Consider the following 17745-nt stretch of genomic DNA (forward strand, 5'->3'; position numbering starts at 1 on the left):
CCAGGAATGGAGAGTGTATTTGTTTCCCATACCTGTCCGCTGTACAGTCATGTCACACGCTGCAATCCATTTCAAGGGGTTAAATAGTTTACAACCGCGAGCGGTGGTATTGCGACCGGCCTGACTGTAAACCACGGAGGAATGAAGGAAAAGCTGCCTGTGCAGCCTCCCCTCCTGACCGGACACGAACTGATTAGTGTGGGAAAGTTTCTGAACATTTTCACATGCTGTCAGTTCAACACGGGTCAGGCGGGGAGTCAGCGCAGCCTAAGTGACGTCAGCGGTAGTCACTGAGGCAGTGACAGTGAAAAAAATGCAAATTGTAATTTTTCAAACTTGTGTTGCATAAAACTGCATAAAAAACTACTCACTACCTCCCTAGATAAATACATTAGAGGGTATAATTAGCAAAGTAGACATTTATGTTCATTTTCTGTTGCTCTTGAAGCACACAGGCTCTGCAAATATGACAATATATCTATTCCAAATAGAACTAAAATTCAAATTGTGCCCCTTCTTTTCCGAGCTCTGCCTTTTGTCCAAACATAACTTTGAGGGTACATGTGGGGTATTGACAGACTCAGAAGGATGTGGGCAGCAAACTTTGGGTACACTTTTTGATATCTCTTGCAAAAGTGAGTAATCTGGGGCTAAATCAAGATTTTTGAGAAAAAAATGAACATTTTTAATATGACAACCTACTGTCATCAAATTCTGTGTAGTTTCTATGGGTTTAAAATGCTCGCTAGACCCCTGTATAAAATCCATGAGGGGTGTAGTTTCCAAAATGGGGTCACTTGTGAGGAGTTTCTGCTGTTTAGGCACCTTAGGGGCCCTGCAAATGCGAAATGGTGCTTGCCATCTCTTTCAGGCAAATTTGTGTTCCAAAATTCAAAAATTGCTCCTTCCATGCCAAGTTCTGCTGTTTGTCTAAACAGAATTTTTTATTACATGTGGGATATTGTCAAGCTTAAAAGAACAAGGGTAACAAACTTTAAGGTCCACTTTTTGGTGTTATCTCTTGCAAAAGTGAGAAATTTGGGGGTAAAGCAGGATTTGTGTGAAAAAATGAACTTTTTCAATATGACAACTTAATGTCAACTACCGTATTTTTCGCTTTATAAGACGCTCCGGATTATAAGACGCACCACAAATTTTGAGGAGAAAAATAGGAAAAAACGTTTTTTTAATAAAATGGTGGTGCCTCTTATAATCCAGGTGTCTTATTGCTTACCGGGGGTGATGGTTGCGGTGAAGTGGGGTCCCAGGGTCGCTGCTGGAGGAGGCAGGAGTGGGGTGATACTGCAGGCCGCAGGAAGGGATGAGATGGTGCTCCGATGTGCATTTTGCTGCCAGGGGGGCTCGTGTTGCTACCAGGGGGGCTCATGCTGCTGCCAGGGGGGCTCGCGCTGCTGCCAGGGGGCTCGTGCTGCTGCCAGGGGGGCTCGTGCTGCTACCAGGGGTGCTCGCGCTGCTGCCAGGGGGGCTGTACTGCTGCCAGGGGGGCTCATGCTGCTACCAGGGGGGGCTCATGCTGCTACCAGGGGGGCTCATGCTGTTGCCAGGGGGGCTCGTACTGCTGCCAGGGGGGCTTGTGCTGCTACCAGGGGGGGCTCATGCTGCTACCAGGGGGGGCTTGCGCTGCTGCCAGGGGGGCTGTACTGCTGCCAGGGGAGCTCATGCTGCTACCAGGGGGGCTTGCGCTGCTGCCAGGGGGGCTGTACTGCTGCCCGGGGGGTCTGTGCAGCAGCCCGGGGCTCTGCCCACATTTACCGGGTGTCCGTCGGCGCTGTGGGTGTCTCCGGGTGCCCATCCATGTCTCCACTTGCTCAGCGGTGTCTCCGGTTCCAATCCCGGGGCTCTGGCGACATTTTGCGACAGGCCAGAGCCCCGGGGCTCCCTCTCGGTTCCGTCTGTTTTGGGCTCCGGCAATATGGCGGCCGGGGGCGGCGCATGCGCTGATGGTGATCTCGGGACTGAGATCTCGAAAAGATGAGATTTCGGCGAGATCTGTCCCGAGATCACCATCAGTGCATGCGCCGCCCCCCGGCGGCAGCCGCCATATTGCCGGAGCCCAAAACAGAGGGAACCAAGAGGGAGCCCCGTGGCTCTGGCCTGTCGCAAAATGTCGCCAGAGCCCCGGGATTGGAACCGGAGACATGGCTGGGCACCCGGAGACACCCACAGCGCCGACGGACAGCCGGACACCCCTGCGGCCTACACCTGGTAATGTATATCCTCTTTGTAAGACGCACCCCCATTTTCCCCCCAAGTCTGGGGGGAAAAAAGTGCGTATTACAAAGCGGAAAATACGGTAATTCTGTGTAGTACCTGTGGGTTCAAAATGCTCACTATTCCCCTGAATAGAATCCTTCAGAGGTGTAGTTTACAACATAGGGTGACTTTGAATGATTTCTGCTGTTTAGACACCTTAGGGGTATGCGAACAATGTCATATACAGACTTGGGAGTAATAATCACGTCTGAGCATATAATCCCTTAAAAACAATTTTATTTTAATTATAGTAATAAAAAACACCTACTCAGTGTAAATAATTGACCAAAAAAAACAAATCAATGTGAGCGTAGACCAAATTGATAGTGCCCCCCCCTGTGATTTCTGGCTTATCACATCCACTCCATAGACTGCAGTAAGGATTCCCACCCCCTGCCGGTCAGCTCCTGCCCATATGTGATGTGGATCTCTGCATGTGGAGTAGAGGTGGGAGAAAAACTTTTTCCCATGTTTATTGCTTGATCAGCTGCTATTACGTTTTACGATAAGCTTTATTGCAACAAGTATTGTCAGGCTATGTTCACACAACTGTAATATTTGTCCAAGTGCTGTCTATGAAAAAAAAAAAAGCCCAACCTCATTCAGAGCTCTAGGAGCAATGTTATGGAATTGTGGTATTTAGATTACAGCTTGAAGATGTCTGTGAGAAACGTCACAGTGCCCACCGGTCTCTTCTGTATTTCGGAGCAGACTCGCCTGTTGAAGTCTATGGGTGTGCAAAAATAAAAAAAATAGGATCCCATATGAATCATCCTTATAGCATCCGATTATTACGAATACATTTCCATTACTAACACAGGATACTATTTCTTCTTTAAAATTTTATTCACTTCTGATGTCTAAAATGGATGCCATACGGATGACAATACAGATGGAAAATCGTCTATTTCTAAATGAAAAAAACAATTTTTTTTTTATACGCTCATGTAAACTTCATCGCATAAGCAACTGCTTTTTGTAAAGTGACAAAATTAATATTATGCAGAATTAAGGGTGATCCGAAACCAAAGGTGACTTTCATACTAAAATTAATTCATAATCTAATCACTTTTCTAATATATTTCAGTTAAAAAAATTTCTACCTTTCCCTCTCTACTCTAACTTCCTGTCTGCTTGTGTTTTTCTTTTTTTAAACTTCTAATGACATTTTGTTTAAGAATTCCATTTCATTTTGGGACTCTCACATGGGATATCATAAGGGGGCAGAGGCTGCGGTCACTGCCACAGCTGCTTTCCCCACCATGAAAAGAAGCGTCATCTGTTTCAGAGACTGGACTGGTCCCTGCCGGGTCATCTTACCTCTTAAGAACCAGTAAGGGAGCGCACTGTCACTGTGCATTCAAAGGAATATAGCACAGGGAGCTCATACTGAGTATGCGTCACAATTTACATCCAACGCATTATCAGTTTAGCAGGACTAGCCGAACCTCCAAAACAGACATCACTGATGGCGCCTAATTTCAGAGAGGATGCAGAGGCTGTGGAAGTGACCGCAGCGTCTGCCCCCAGATGACAGCTCAATCGAGTATCCCAGCATGTACTGGTGAATCTCAAACAAAATGTCGAGACGTTAAAAAAAGAGACTGGTAGTCAGAATGTAGAGGGTACGTTAGGGGATTTTTCATTGAAGTATATTAGAAAACAAGATTAGATTATTACACTGAATACATTTAATATGAAATTCACCTTTGGTTTCAGACCTACCCTTTAAGTTCAGCCAATTTGTTCGGCCCTCCACAGCAGTGCCAGTTTCTCATGTGGCCCCTTGGGAAAATTAATTGCCCACCCTTGCTCTAATCTATTTATCTAGGGAGGTAGTGAGTAGTTTGATACCACATGTTTTATGCAATTTTATGCAACACAAGTTTGAAAAATTACAATTTGCATTTTTTTCAGTGTCACATTCATATTTTTTTTTTTTATATTCACACGTCAAATTTTATTGCACTAGTTTTTGGAGTAATTGTCGGTGTACATGTGGTACTCTTGGTGAAGAAATGGTGTCATTAGTTCCCAGATAATTTTACCTGGGATTCTAATTGTCTGGGGGAAGTTTGATGGGTTAATTTGACCGTCCCTATCTTTGTAAATTAGATAGGTACACATGTGCCCTGATGTCCTCTCGCACATTTTGCATAATTTTACAACGTATTTGGAGCACTTGGAGGGAATAAATTGGCGGAATGACAAATGGCCCTTGAAATTCATGAGGGACTCTTAGACTGCAACATTTTCCTCTGGGATATAGGAATTTAGGAATGATTCTTTTATGAGGGAAATTAGGGGTCACAATTTAAGGCGATTGTAGGTGGGGTCATTTCCTTTGGGTCTTAGGATTTATCACTAAAATGAAGGAATTTCGTTAGGGCTTCATATATGGCTCCAGAGAATACGGTGATACTGAAAACAGATTCTGTAGCCCAGTAGGAATGGAGAGTGTACTAAACCCATATTGAGAGTAAGGCCCAAATATGTTTTTATTTCAGGGACATTTGTGGGGAATGGATCTATGAATGGAATGAAAGGATGTGGGCTTTTGGAGGGTAAAATTGGTGACATCTAATTTTATTCCAGGGGCTGCTAAAAAAGGATGAGTTTGAGTGAAAAATGCATTGTCGGGATACCACAATGGAGGGAGGACTGCAGAATTTGGCCCTGCCTCTGATGATTCAACAGTGACCACTAAATCTACTACCATCGGGCTGTGGGATCTTGTGGAGGAAGAGGAGCCATCACTGTCTGAAAACTGTTCTGCTTCAGAATCAGATTTAATTTGACTCCCGAAAGTAATCTAACAATAGTAGACCTAATGTAAGAGTAATAATTTTTTAATGTTATTTCTTTTATGATTTTTTTTAACTTTTGAATGAACCCTAATTTTAAATTCTAACCCTAAGCCTAACCCTAATGCTAAGCAAAGCAGGGTTGTACCGCTGCACCTCGGTAACCATTCTGCCCGCCATCATTTTATTTTATATGAATGAGTAACAATAAAAACTAACCTAATCTAACAATAGTAGACCTATTGTAACAGTATTAATTTTGTAATTTTATTTTTTTTTTATTTTTTTAAACCTTGGAATGAACCCTAACTTTAAATCCTAACCCTAAGCCCAACCCTAATGCTAAGTCCAACTCTAACCCTAAACCCAACCCTACCCCAACCATAAGGAGTTATCCCTAATCCCTGGCTAAAAGCAAAGAAAGAAAGAAATCAAAATTATAAAATTAAAACAAAAATGAACAAATTTAATCTTACTAGGGGGATAACAAATATTGGACTTTTGATCACTTTGAAAGGATCTATCACATTTATCAAAAGTCAGGGACCAATAGAGAATATCTCTGATGTTGTTGGGTGCCGCCGGCTGATCATCAACTGACGTGCACCTCGCAATGAAGTCATTTTGCTTCAGGAAGAGGAGGAGGAAGCGAATGGTGTCGCTGGTACTAGGGTGCTATGGTGAGCCTAAGGACATCATTTCTCTCTCATCTGACATGTTAGATCATGGCAGAGGAAGGAAAAATGATTTTTAAATCAGACTTTACTTTTTTATGTGATCAATGTTATTCAGTGAATAATGGTGATTATGTAACAGAAAACCGGTAAAAAACATCCCTGATTGTGTTCTCCAGGGTCTCAGCTACCCCCAGTAACTGAAACCCCCGAGAATTTCCAACAATGGGGTTGCTATTGACTTATTTCTGAGGGCCATTAAAAAGCAGCGCTGAGGAATAAGGTCACTTAACCTCTGCTGTTAAAAGGCAACCAACATCCGCTGTACATATACAGCTGAATTAAATCCTCATAGCACACGTAGTAATATATGAAACTCATGACAATGTGCAGTGTTACCACCTTTCTATAGATCACTCACTGGTAATAAATACAGAATTGCACGAGATACAGGATGATGATGTTCAATAATTAATAATTTTATTTTTTTCTCCTATCAGTATGTTTTGAGTTGTGGGAGGAAACCGGAGTACCCGGAGAAAACCCACACAGGCACGGGGAGAACATACAAACTCTGTGCAGATGGAGTCCCAGATTTACATCGAAGACCACAGTGCTGCTCGCTAACAGTGCTAATCACTGCGCCACCGTGCCGTCCTGTAGTATGATGGTCCTACCTCTCCAAGTAGCCTGCCAGCCAGATGAGAATGCAGTAGACTATGGTACCTGATATGCAACAGAGATGATAAAAGAATGCAGGGGCGGGATTCCTACAGACCCTGCCTGTTTCTTCAGACCACAACCAGGTCCACGCCTTCCTGAGCCAGTCAGGTATTGGGAGAGGGGACTGCGTTATATTCCCAATGCTGTCATTGCTGCGACTTTCACTGCTCTTCCTCAGCCAGTCGTCAGGTATTGGGGGAGGGGACTGCGTTATATTCCCAATGCTGTCATTGCTGCGACTTTCACTGCTCTTCCTCAGCCAGTCGTCAGGTATTGGGGGAGGGGACTGCATTATATTTCCAATGCTGTCATTGCTGCCGCTTTCACTGCTCTTCCTCAGCCAGTCGTCAGGTATTGGGGGAGGGGACTGCATTATATTCCCAATGCTGTCATTGCTGCGGCTTTCACTGCCCTTCCTGAGCCAGTCGTCAGGTATTGGGGGAGGCGACTGCATTATATTCCCATTGCTGTCATGGCTGCGGCTTTCAATGCTCTTCCACCTGTTGCTGATGTAGGAGAAGTCACAGAACAGCTGCTGGTCCTCCGGTGTTATAGGTGGTTTCTGAGCTTCAGTGTCAGACATCACTTGGTGTAATTCAATATGTGTGCTGGTTTCTATAACTGGGATCTATAGAAGAAAGACAAATCAGTCTGGTTAATTCATTAAGTATTATATCCGTCCCCTCCCGAGGGCACCTGTACAGATTGTGGATGAGCCGTGGTAACCGTGTGCCGATTACCGCTAATCACCATGATGCATCGTCACCTGCAGCTTGAGAACAAGTCAACTCCTGGTGCTGCCTGGCAATCTGCGGTATCCACATCTTCTACAACTGCACCATAAAGCTGTGTTCACATGTTGTAACCACATTGGGTTCTTTTGACGCATTGTCAACAATACTGCATATTTTTGTTGTGTTTTTTCCCCCAACAAATGTCCAGAGCATTATGGCTCTTTTTCGTAGAAAAAAATGCACAGTGTGAACGCAGCCTGACAGATTCAAGTTAGTCACTAAATGGTCTTCTGAAGAATTGGGGACAATAATTACACTTTTGAGAAATATGTAAAAGCCAGTCCATCCTGCCACATTCTGTAATTCCACCCATTTACCAGCCGGGGAGGATAAACACATTCTGCTCTACACTTTGTTGAATTGTTACTCATTAGTTGAGTATTTCTTACACATATTATCACATTACACAGGCGAGGACGTGACATTGTAATAAAATAACGCTGTGCACTTACAGGTGTCATTGTGAATGGTGGACGGGACCTTCCCGCCTCTAATTCCTCCCAGTTTATGGGCGAGAAGAATGGATGTCCTTTTAGATTGCTGCAAACAACCTGCCTCTTTTTTGGTGATTTACACAAGAGCTGCAAATATATAAGAATAATTATTATATCACAAGTAATATTATAAATAATCTCAGAAAAAAACAGCAGTAGCAGAATTATTTTCTCATTTTCTTATAGAAAGATGAATTTCTTAAAACAGCCATTGCTAGAAATAAATATGATAGGATAGGATGGGACAGGATAGAATAATACAGGGCGAGATAGGATGGTACAGGGCGGCATGGTACAGGACAGGATAGTACAGGACAGGACGGTACAGGACAGGATGGTACAGGACAGGATGGTACAGGACAGGATGGTACAGGACAGGATAGTACAGGACAGGATAGTACAGGACAGGATAGTACAGGACAGTATAGTACAGGACAGGATGGTACAGGACAGGATAGTACAGGACAGGATAGTACAGGACAGGATAGTACAGGGCAGGATAATAGAGGACAGGATAGTTCAGGATATGATAGTACGGAATAGGATAGTACAGGACAGGATGAAACAGGATAGGATGGTACAAGACAGGATGGTACTGGACAGGGTAGTACAGGATAGGATAGTACAGGATAGGCCATCAGTAGTCGATCAGTTAGGGGCAGATACCCAATAATGCTGATGATTAGCTGTGTGAAGAGGTTTTGGTGAGCACCGCAGCCTCTTTACTGTATAAACTGGCCTGTAGATAAGAACACTGCACACTTAGGAGAGGCTGTCCCGGGGCTCCAGCATTGTCCCAATTCCTTCTATTGGACAAAGCTGAAATACCCAACGCAGTGGTAAAGAAATGTATGGTGTATTATGAAATCTCCTGACTCGTCTATCCTTCCTATGTCTCCAGGTGGAAGTGTCTTTTTACTCACTCTCTCTATGACATCCCTGAGCTGAGAATCCATGCTGTGCGGATAGCAAGGTTTATCACATTTCACTGAACGGGCAATCCTTCGAGAACACTGACCAGAGTAAAACGGGTAAGATCCTGTGGCCATTTGGAAGACTATGATCCCAAAAGCAAACAGGTCGACCGTGTAATTAAAGGGCTGTCGACGAATCATCTGTGGAAATATAAGATTAGAAGAGTAAGTTAGTACAGTGTTCATCCTGGGAGACAGAAAACTACCGTGGTCCATGTTTACTGGTAGTGTTTTTCCACACCTAAGCCCCCATACATAGGACATGTCGGCCAAAAGATCATTTAGTTGATAGCTACCTCTCAAATCGAGAAGCCTCAGTACACATTAAACTGTTTTTTTTATTTATTATGCTTTTCTTATACAGCGCTATCTTATTCTGCAGTGCTTTACGTACAGTACTTTCCCTATCAGTATGTCTTTGGAGTGTGGGAGGAAACCAGAGAAACCCACACAAACATGGTATTGTCCTTGGTGGGATTTGACCCCAAGACCCCAGCATTGCAAGACTGTAGTACTAACCAATGAGCCACCATGCTGCCCTAGGCTGATCCTTCTGATATTGGCCAGTTTCGCTGACTTAAGTCTAATATGTATGGGGGCCCTTACACAGTACATCTATTAGATAGCGTTAGTAAATGTGGGTTGATGTGATGATAGATCTGTGATTCCACAAGCTACACATTAAGTGAGAATTGCAGGTGTATAATAAGAGTTATTAGTAGTCACATAGTCACCTCAGGAGCCATATAGCCAGGAGTGCCGAAAAAAACTCTGATCTTCTGAGAACCAAATACATTCATAGCAGCAAGGCCGAAATCAGCAATCTTAGCGTGTCCATCACCGTCCAGAAGAATGTTGTCTGGTTTTAAATCCCTTAAAAAAAGAAAGAAAAATAGTTCTGTGAGTCAGATATAGATCAGCTGTCGTGCTTGGGTTGCTGTGGGGGCTTCACAGGACCACTCACTAAACATTGGGGGACAGATTCACTAATCCTATCTTGTGTAGACATATACCAGGCTTTCTGAAAACACGCCAAATCATCACAGTGGCTGTGTGACAAATTAGGAGCAACTTCAGAGATTTTTGTCTGATGTTACACCACTATTGTTTTCATTACTTAGAGCCAATAATTTTTCACAAAAATCTGATTACAGTTTAGTTGCACGTTATGACATTGTAAGCCACATGGATTCCTATCAAACTATTCCCATTTCCATAAAAGCCTTGTCCCCTCTTCAAGTGAGCCCCAAAAGTGTCTAAAACACTTCATAAATGTGGTACACATCATGTTCACCATATTTTTGGCTAAATAACACCACAATTCTGGCACAGTTAACTATTTCCCATAGTAAATCTTTCTCTTGTATAATACAAGAAATGACTTATTACCGGTGAATAATCCCACGACTGTGGAGAAACTCTATTCCACTCAAGATTTCTGCTGCAAGGAACCTAATAAGGAAGAAAAAAATCCTATCAGCATTAATTGTTCTACTGAACCACTAATATCTATGAGAGGAGACAGCGGCAACAGATATCACAGAGCGGCTGCTCTCTTACCTGGTCGTGCAGACATCCAGGGGGGCTCTGCTTTTGATAAATGCAGTCAACTCGCCACCACTCAGATATTCCATGGCATAAAATGCATAGTCCTGTGCGAGAGAAGGGAAGATTATGGTAAATAATGCAGATTTTATCCATCCTGATAACATTTACTATGGTTTTGGGACCTATACTGTATGTTCAGAAAACATGTCTTTGTGTCTGCACACACTGGAGAGGTGTCCAGGGTGACAACTAAGTCAAAATCCTCTAATGATAGCCATCAGTAATGGCGCCCAGGACATACAGACACACAGAGCATGCAGCAGGTCTCTTCATTTACAGACAAAGATTGAATTTGCAATCTGATGGAAGCAAATGGACATGATGGGGAGAAAGGAGAGAATTCCTAGAACGTGAGGAGTCTCTTACCGCTGTCTGGAAGGTGCCATAGGCATGTGTGAAGAATCTACTGTCTTCAGTGATTTCCAGGACATCTCTCTCTATGCGGATGGTGTCTTTAGCATTTTCCAACAATTCTCTCTTCTTAACCATCTTGACCGCCAGCTGAAGTCCGCTGGGTTGATGTGTCGCCAGCATCACCTTCCCAAAACTGCCTTCTCCAAGCTTCCTGGTAAAGATTAAACTCTCCAGGGAAAAACAGGCAGTCACTTGCTCTGAAGGGCTGGTGGTCTGAGCACCGATTACACCTAGAACAGAAAACAGATATAAGAACTAACAATTAATCACTCATATATAATGCTCCAATAAATTGGCAATTTTTTAAAAATTTATCATGAGCTTTGAACCATGAGGAACCTGGTTACCACCATGTTCTGGCTGGAGAGCCTTAAGTATAGAAGGTGGAAAGCTCTGATGTACACGGTAGTATGTACGGGACAAGATTATGTCATTAGGTTACATTTTGTAAAATAAATGAACACTTTATATAAAACTAGCTGAAGTGCCCGGCGCTGCCCGGGCATAGTAACGAAATGTGGTTAGTTATAGAAAATTATAATTATCCTCCATCCCATAGTCCCGTGCCCATATACCCATCATACATATCCACGATCCCATAGGCCCGTGCCCATATACCCATCATACATATCCTCCATCCCATAGTCGAGTGCCCATATACCCATCACACATCCTCCATCCCATAGTCCCATGCCCATATACCCATCATACATATTCTCCATCCCATAGTCCCATGCCCATATACCCATCATACATATTCGCCATCCCATAGTCGATTGCCCATATACCCATCACACATCCTTCATCTCATAGTCCCATGCCCATATACCTATCATACATATCCGCCATCTCATAGTCCCGTGCCCATATACCGTCATACATATCCTCCATCCTATAGTCCAGTGCCCATATACCCATCACACATCCTCCATCCCATAGTCCCGAGCCCATATACATATCCACCATCCCATAGTCCCGTGCCCATATACCCGTCAAACATATCCTCCATCCCATAGTCCAGTGCCCATATACCCATCACACATCCTCCATCCCATAGTCCCGTGCCCATATACATATCCACCATCCCATAGTCCCGTGCCCATATACCCGTCAAACATATCCTCCATCCCATAGTCCAGTGCCCATATACCCATCACACATCCTCCATCCCATAGTCCCGTGCCCATATACATATCCGCAATCCCATAGTCCCGTGCCCATATACCAGTCATACATATCCTCCATCCCATAGTCCAGTGCCCATATACCCATCACACATCCTCCATCCCATAGTCCCGTTCCCATATACCCATCATACTTATCCTCCATCCCATAGTCCGGTGCCCATATACTCATCACACATCCTCCACTCCATAGTCAACCATTATGACATCATAATGAGCGGCGGCAGGGCTTGCAACCTTTGATGACATTAGCGTCGCCATGGCAACCATTGTGACATCATAATGAGGGGCAGGGCTTCATACGAACACACTGCTTCCCCAGTATGCAAATAGTTGCATTATAACATCACAATGAGGGGCGGGGCTTGACGCACACACTTTTTCCCCCAGTATGTAGATAGGGGCAAAATTGTTTGGTGAATTGGAACGCGCGGGGTTAAAATTTCGCCTCACAACATAGCTTAGGACGCTCTCGGGGTCCAGACGTGTGACTGTGCCAAATTTTGTGGCTGTAGCTGCGACGGTGCGGATGCCTATCACGGACATACACACATACACACATAAATGACTAAATGACTATAGACTTTACCTTCTGGAGCTTGATCGATGGATTTGTCACTCTCACGTCTTCTCTTTGTGGTGGTCTCAGTGTCAGATGTCCTCTTTCTCTTAAGTTGTTCTCTACAACTTTGATTTTCAACTCTCTCTTGATGGATGTGAGAGCTTCTTCCTCTCTTATTTGGGGTTTCATCTCCTTTCTCAGGAGATGTGTTCCCTCTTTTTTTCCCCTTTTTAAGGGTCTTATTCTCTGGAGGATGTCCAGAAGATGATGTACAGGGATCATCTGTATTCTCAACAGGTACGTCCTGTACAATGTCCTGAGAAGTTACTCCTCTCTGGGAAAAACTCTCTTCCGTGCATCTTTTTTTAGCACGTCTCTTATTCTTTTCACCACACTTCCTTTTTCGTCCCATGATAAGTTAATATCAATAATAATGAATTTGCTAAGTGCGCAAAAGTCGTCTTCACTCTCCAAAAGCTGAAGGTAAAGTAAGAAAAGTGACATCGGAATCTTTAACCTAACAATCACCTAGTATTGTGACATCATCGCCATTATGACATCATCAGCCAGAGTGTAAGCGATGATGTCATCGGCTGCTGCAGGACTAAGTTTGACATAATTAGATGATCTAGTATAAAAAAAAGCACTTACATATGTATGTGGTCTGTTTATGCAGTCCTCCACAAGCGCCCCAATGCGCGTTTCATTTCTTCGTCAGGAGGTTCGCCTAAGCAGACCGCATAAGCAGACCACATACATATGCAAGTGCTTTTAACAATATTTTTATCATCACAGCAGCCATTTTTAGGCAACACAATAGTAGTCTTATACTGACAGCCAATACTAAGCCAATGTGGAATTTTCTTTGGCTATGTCTGTGAAATATTACATGCACTGATTTGCATAACAAGTAGGTAGGGCTTATGGCGTTGTTGACTCCTATGATGTTTCAGTAGTGACCTTGAAATTGTGAATTGATGTTTTGTGTACTATTTTTATTACAAATTCATTGAATAAAGTAGAATTAATTTTACTGGCATGTTATACTGTTTTTTTCTTATGTGGCTAATTATTGTAGTGAGTTGTGCCTTTTTTTACTTTTATGGGTTTTTGTGCTATACATTGCCTATGAGGAGTTGATTATAATAGACTGCCTATGGGGAGTGCATTATAATATGCTGCCTATGGGGGTGCATTATAATAGCCTGCCTATGGGGGTGCATTATAATAGGCTGCCTATGGGGGTGCATTATAATATAGAATCTGCCTATGGGGAGTGCATTCTAATATAGAGGCTGCCTATGGGGAGTGCATTATACTATACACTCTGCCTATGGGGAGTGCATTATACTATATTGAGGACTATCTGGTGTATTATGATATGGATGCTGTCTAGGTGGCCATCATACAGTGTGGGGATTATAGTGACGGGGCCATCATACAGTGTTGGAGCCATTAAATAGTTTGGGGATATTAAGGGGTCAGTATATATACAGTGTGGGGTGTCATTATACTGTGTATAGAGGAGCTGTACAAGGGGGAGACTTGGGACATTATTAAATGTGAAGTGGGCACTTGGTGTTACATGGGAACTTGGGTTACTGTGACTGTCAAAGGGGCACACACAGGGCAATATTAAATTCTAGGGACCAAAGTGTGGGCCCTGTTTTCTAGGGCACTTGCACCTGACATTACTATTTTCTAGAGAGTTGCTTTAGAATTTAAAGGTCACACAGAACCACACAATAGGTGCAGTAATAGGGACACATACGGCAGCAGCGGCTCAGTATTGGGGTATCAGGTGCAGTAATAGGGACACATACAGCAGCAGCTCAGTAATGGGGTATCAGGTGCAGTAATAGGGACACATACGTCAGCAGCAGCTCAGTATTGGGGTATCAGGTGCAGTAATAGGGACACATACAGAAGCAGCAGCTCAGCATTGGGGTATCAGGTGCAGTAATAGGGAAACATACGGCAGCAGCGGCTCAGTATTGGGGTATCAGGGGCAGTAATAGGGACACATACGGCAGCAGCGGCTCAGCATTGGGATATCAGGTGCAGTAATAGGAGACATACGACAGCAGCAGCTTAGTATTGGGGTATCAGGTGCAGTAATAGGGACACATACGGCAGCAGCGGCTCAGTATTGGGGTATCAGGTGTAGTAATAGGGACACATACGACAGCAGCGGCTCAGTATTGGGGTATCAGGTGCAGTAATAGGGGCACATATGGCAGCAGCGGCTCAGTATTGGGGTATCAGCAGGATGAGCAGTTTGTGCAGGTTGGGAATAGTCCAATTGGTGACAGTGCTGAAAATATGAGAAGTGAAATGTGTCTTTGTTGTATTCTCTGCAGCCGAGTCCTGGCTGTAGGAGTTGTCATGTCGGTCTGGGCCAGATGGAAAAGACGTGAAAAGTGAACGGTTCCATCAGAAATAACGTCAGTGGTATGTCCTGTCCACTTCCTCAGGTACATAGCCATAGCCAGGACGTCCACGAAACACGTAGTTTTATAGCCCTGAATGAAGTATGCAACTCTTCTGAACCCAGTGGTTCCCTTGCCTGATTTTGGAGGAGTGCGGAATTATCCGCATCTTGAATATCCTGTCCAGAATTTAAGAATTCTATGATAATACCATTAACCTTTCTAGTAAATTTCTTATTAATTGTTTTAAGTTATTATTTTTATCCTTTTTGTCATATCCCTGTATATTATCCTTACGTTGTCTGTGCGGACTTTTTTCCATCCGTTTGGCTTCTGTGTTATAATTCAGCAGTAAATAATCTTTACAAGACCAATGTGTCCTTAAAAATTGGATGGAAAACATAATGTACTGATTTTTTGCACACCCATAGGCTTGAAAAAGTGAGTCTCATCCAAAGTACCGAAGAGAATGGTGTTATCTGAACTGCTCCATAGAATAACATTGATCCGAGCGCTGTGAGGTCTGTTGAGGCCATGTGAGGATGTAGGGAGATGGACCAGGCTAGGGCAGCTTCTTGTGGGTCTGGGCTGGAACCATAGGGGCTGTGACCATTGTTGAGGGGTGAAGCACTTTCTGACCAGAGCAGATCTTTGCACCTGACTGCAGGTGGCGGGGTAGGGATAAAAGGAGCTGAGCGCGCAAAAGGGGAACTTCTGGTGGGGAGACAGAAAAAACACAAGGAGAAGGTTGTCTCCGTCGCCACGGTTCCCTGCCAATCAGCAGGCCTATGCCGCAGCTTAACCACCTCTCTGGGCACAGCCTGGGTTGAGAGAGAGCCGAGCTTCTGGCAGACTTCCATACCTGAGAACTCTGACTTGACAGCACCCTTCGCAGTGCCTAACAATCGTTACCAAACAGACCACGCGCAACTCGCTGACTACGTGGGCCCTTCGGCGGCCTCCTCTCTGAAACTTTGTGGCCCACTTGTTTTTACATCTACTCCCCGTGCAACACCGTGTACCAGGACCGAAAGCCCGCGCCGGGAAAAGCCAGGAACTGCCATTTTATTCAAGAGACATTTCTTCTATTCCATCTGGGATCGCTTCAGAGACTTCTCGTGTCACCTGCTTATTTCTCATTGCAAAATGCAAATAAATATATATAATTTATACAATGTGATTTTCTGGATTTTATTTTTGATATTCTATCTCTCAATGTTAAAATTAACCTGCCCTTAAAATTATAGACTGATAATGTCTTTGTCAGTGGGAAAGCTTACAAAATCAGCAAGGGATCAAATACATATTTCCCCCACTGTATATATATTTTTGTTTTTCAATAATTTTTATTAACTTTTTATCATTACATTGAAAACGTATATATATTATATTCATAGGGAAAAGGGGGAAGTATATATATTTTTGTACCAATACACCTTTTGTCAATGTGTTGCTTTTCCCGATGTTTTTTCCCTTGATTTCCATTATGTTGGGGGAATGTTTATACCCCTACGCTGTTTGGTATCTAAATACATTAATGCTACGTTATTAGTGCAACAATAATGAATTCTAGACAATGGTAATACATGTTAGTGCTTCACCGCGCATGCCTAGATTTGCATAGGAAGTTGTGCTTGCGTTCCACAGTGTGGGACTCACGCTACTGTTCAGAGGGTGCCGGTTAATATCATCAAGGAGGCGCAACAGGAAGTGACGACATTGCTCTTCCAGTCATAAACGTGTTTCCACAGAGTGGAACGCACAATATACACTGGGATATAGAAATTTAGGAATGATTCTTTTATGAGGGAAATTAGGGGTCTCAGTTTGTTAAGGCGATTGTAAGTGGGGTCATTTCTTTTGGGTCTTAGGATTTATCGCTAAAATGAAGGAATTTCTTTAGGGCTTCATATATGGCTCCAGAGATGATAGCTGCAAATACGGTGATACTGAAAACAGATTCTGTAGCCCAGTAGGAATGGAGAGTGTACTAATCCCATATTGAGAGTAAGGCCCAAATATGTTTTTATTTCAGGCACAATTGTGGGGAATGGATCTATGAATGGAATGAAAGGATGTGGGCTTTTGGAGGGTAAAATTGGTGACATCTAATTTTATTCCAGGGGCCGCTGAAAAAGGATGAGTTTGAGTGAAACATGCATTGTCGGGATACCACAATGGACTGCAGAATTTGGCCCTGCCTCTGATGATTCAACAGTGACCACTAAATCTACTACCATTGGGCTGTGGGATCTTGTGGAGGAAGAGCAGCCATCACTGTCTGAAAACTGTTCTGCTTCAGAATCAGATTTTGTTTGACTCCCGAAACTAGCGGAGCAAAGCAGGGTGTACCGCTGCACCTCGGTAACCATTCTGCACGCCATCGTTTTATTTTATATGAATGCCTAACAATAAAAACTAACCTAATCTAACAATAGTAGACCTAATGTAACAGTAATAATTTTTTTATTTTATTTATTTTATTTTTTTAAACTTTTGAATGAACCCTAACTTTAACGCCTTAACCCCCAAGGGTGGTTTGCACATTCATGACCGGGCCAATTTTTACAATTCTGACCACTGTACCTTTATGAGGTCATAACTCTGGAACGCTTCCATGGATCCCGGTGATTCTGACATTGTTTTCTCGTGACATATTGTACTTCATGTTAGTGGTAAAATTTCATTCAAATAACTTGTGTTTATTTGTGAAAAAAACGGAAATTTGGCAAAAATTTTGAAAATTTCGCAATTTTCCAACTTTGAATTTTTATGCCCTTAAATCAAAGAGATACGGCACACAAAAAACTT

At 43.3% G+C, this 17745-nt stretch overlaps 1 long non-coding RNA gene across 1 annotated transcript; it reads left to right on the forward strand.

Moving 5' to 3' along the window:
• The first annotated feature begins 4756 nt into the window (after positions 1 to 4756).
• LOC141085995 (uncharacterized) lies at positions 4757 to 15686 on the forward strand. The gene is made up of 3 exons (XR_012231464.1): positions 4757 to 5106; positions 6253 to 6583; positions 8665 to 15686. It is a non-coding gene; the product is annotated as an uncharacterized lncRNA (long non-coding RNA).
• Positions 15687 to 17745: the final 2059 nt, after the last annotated feature.

Source organism: Dendrobates tinctorius, unplaced genomic scaffold (assembly GCF_039654945.1).
Source record: "Dendrobates tinctorius isolate UK_male_01 unplaced genomic scaffold, ASM3965494v1 ptg000029l, whole genome shotgun sequence".
Taxonomy (NCBI): domain Eukaryota; kingdom Metazoa; phylum Chordata; class Amphibia; order Anura; family Dendrobatidae; genus Dendrobates; species Dendrobates tinctorius.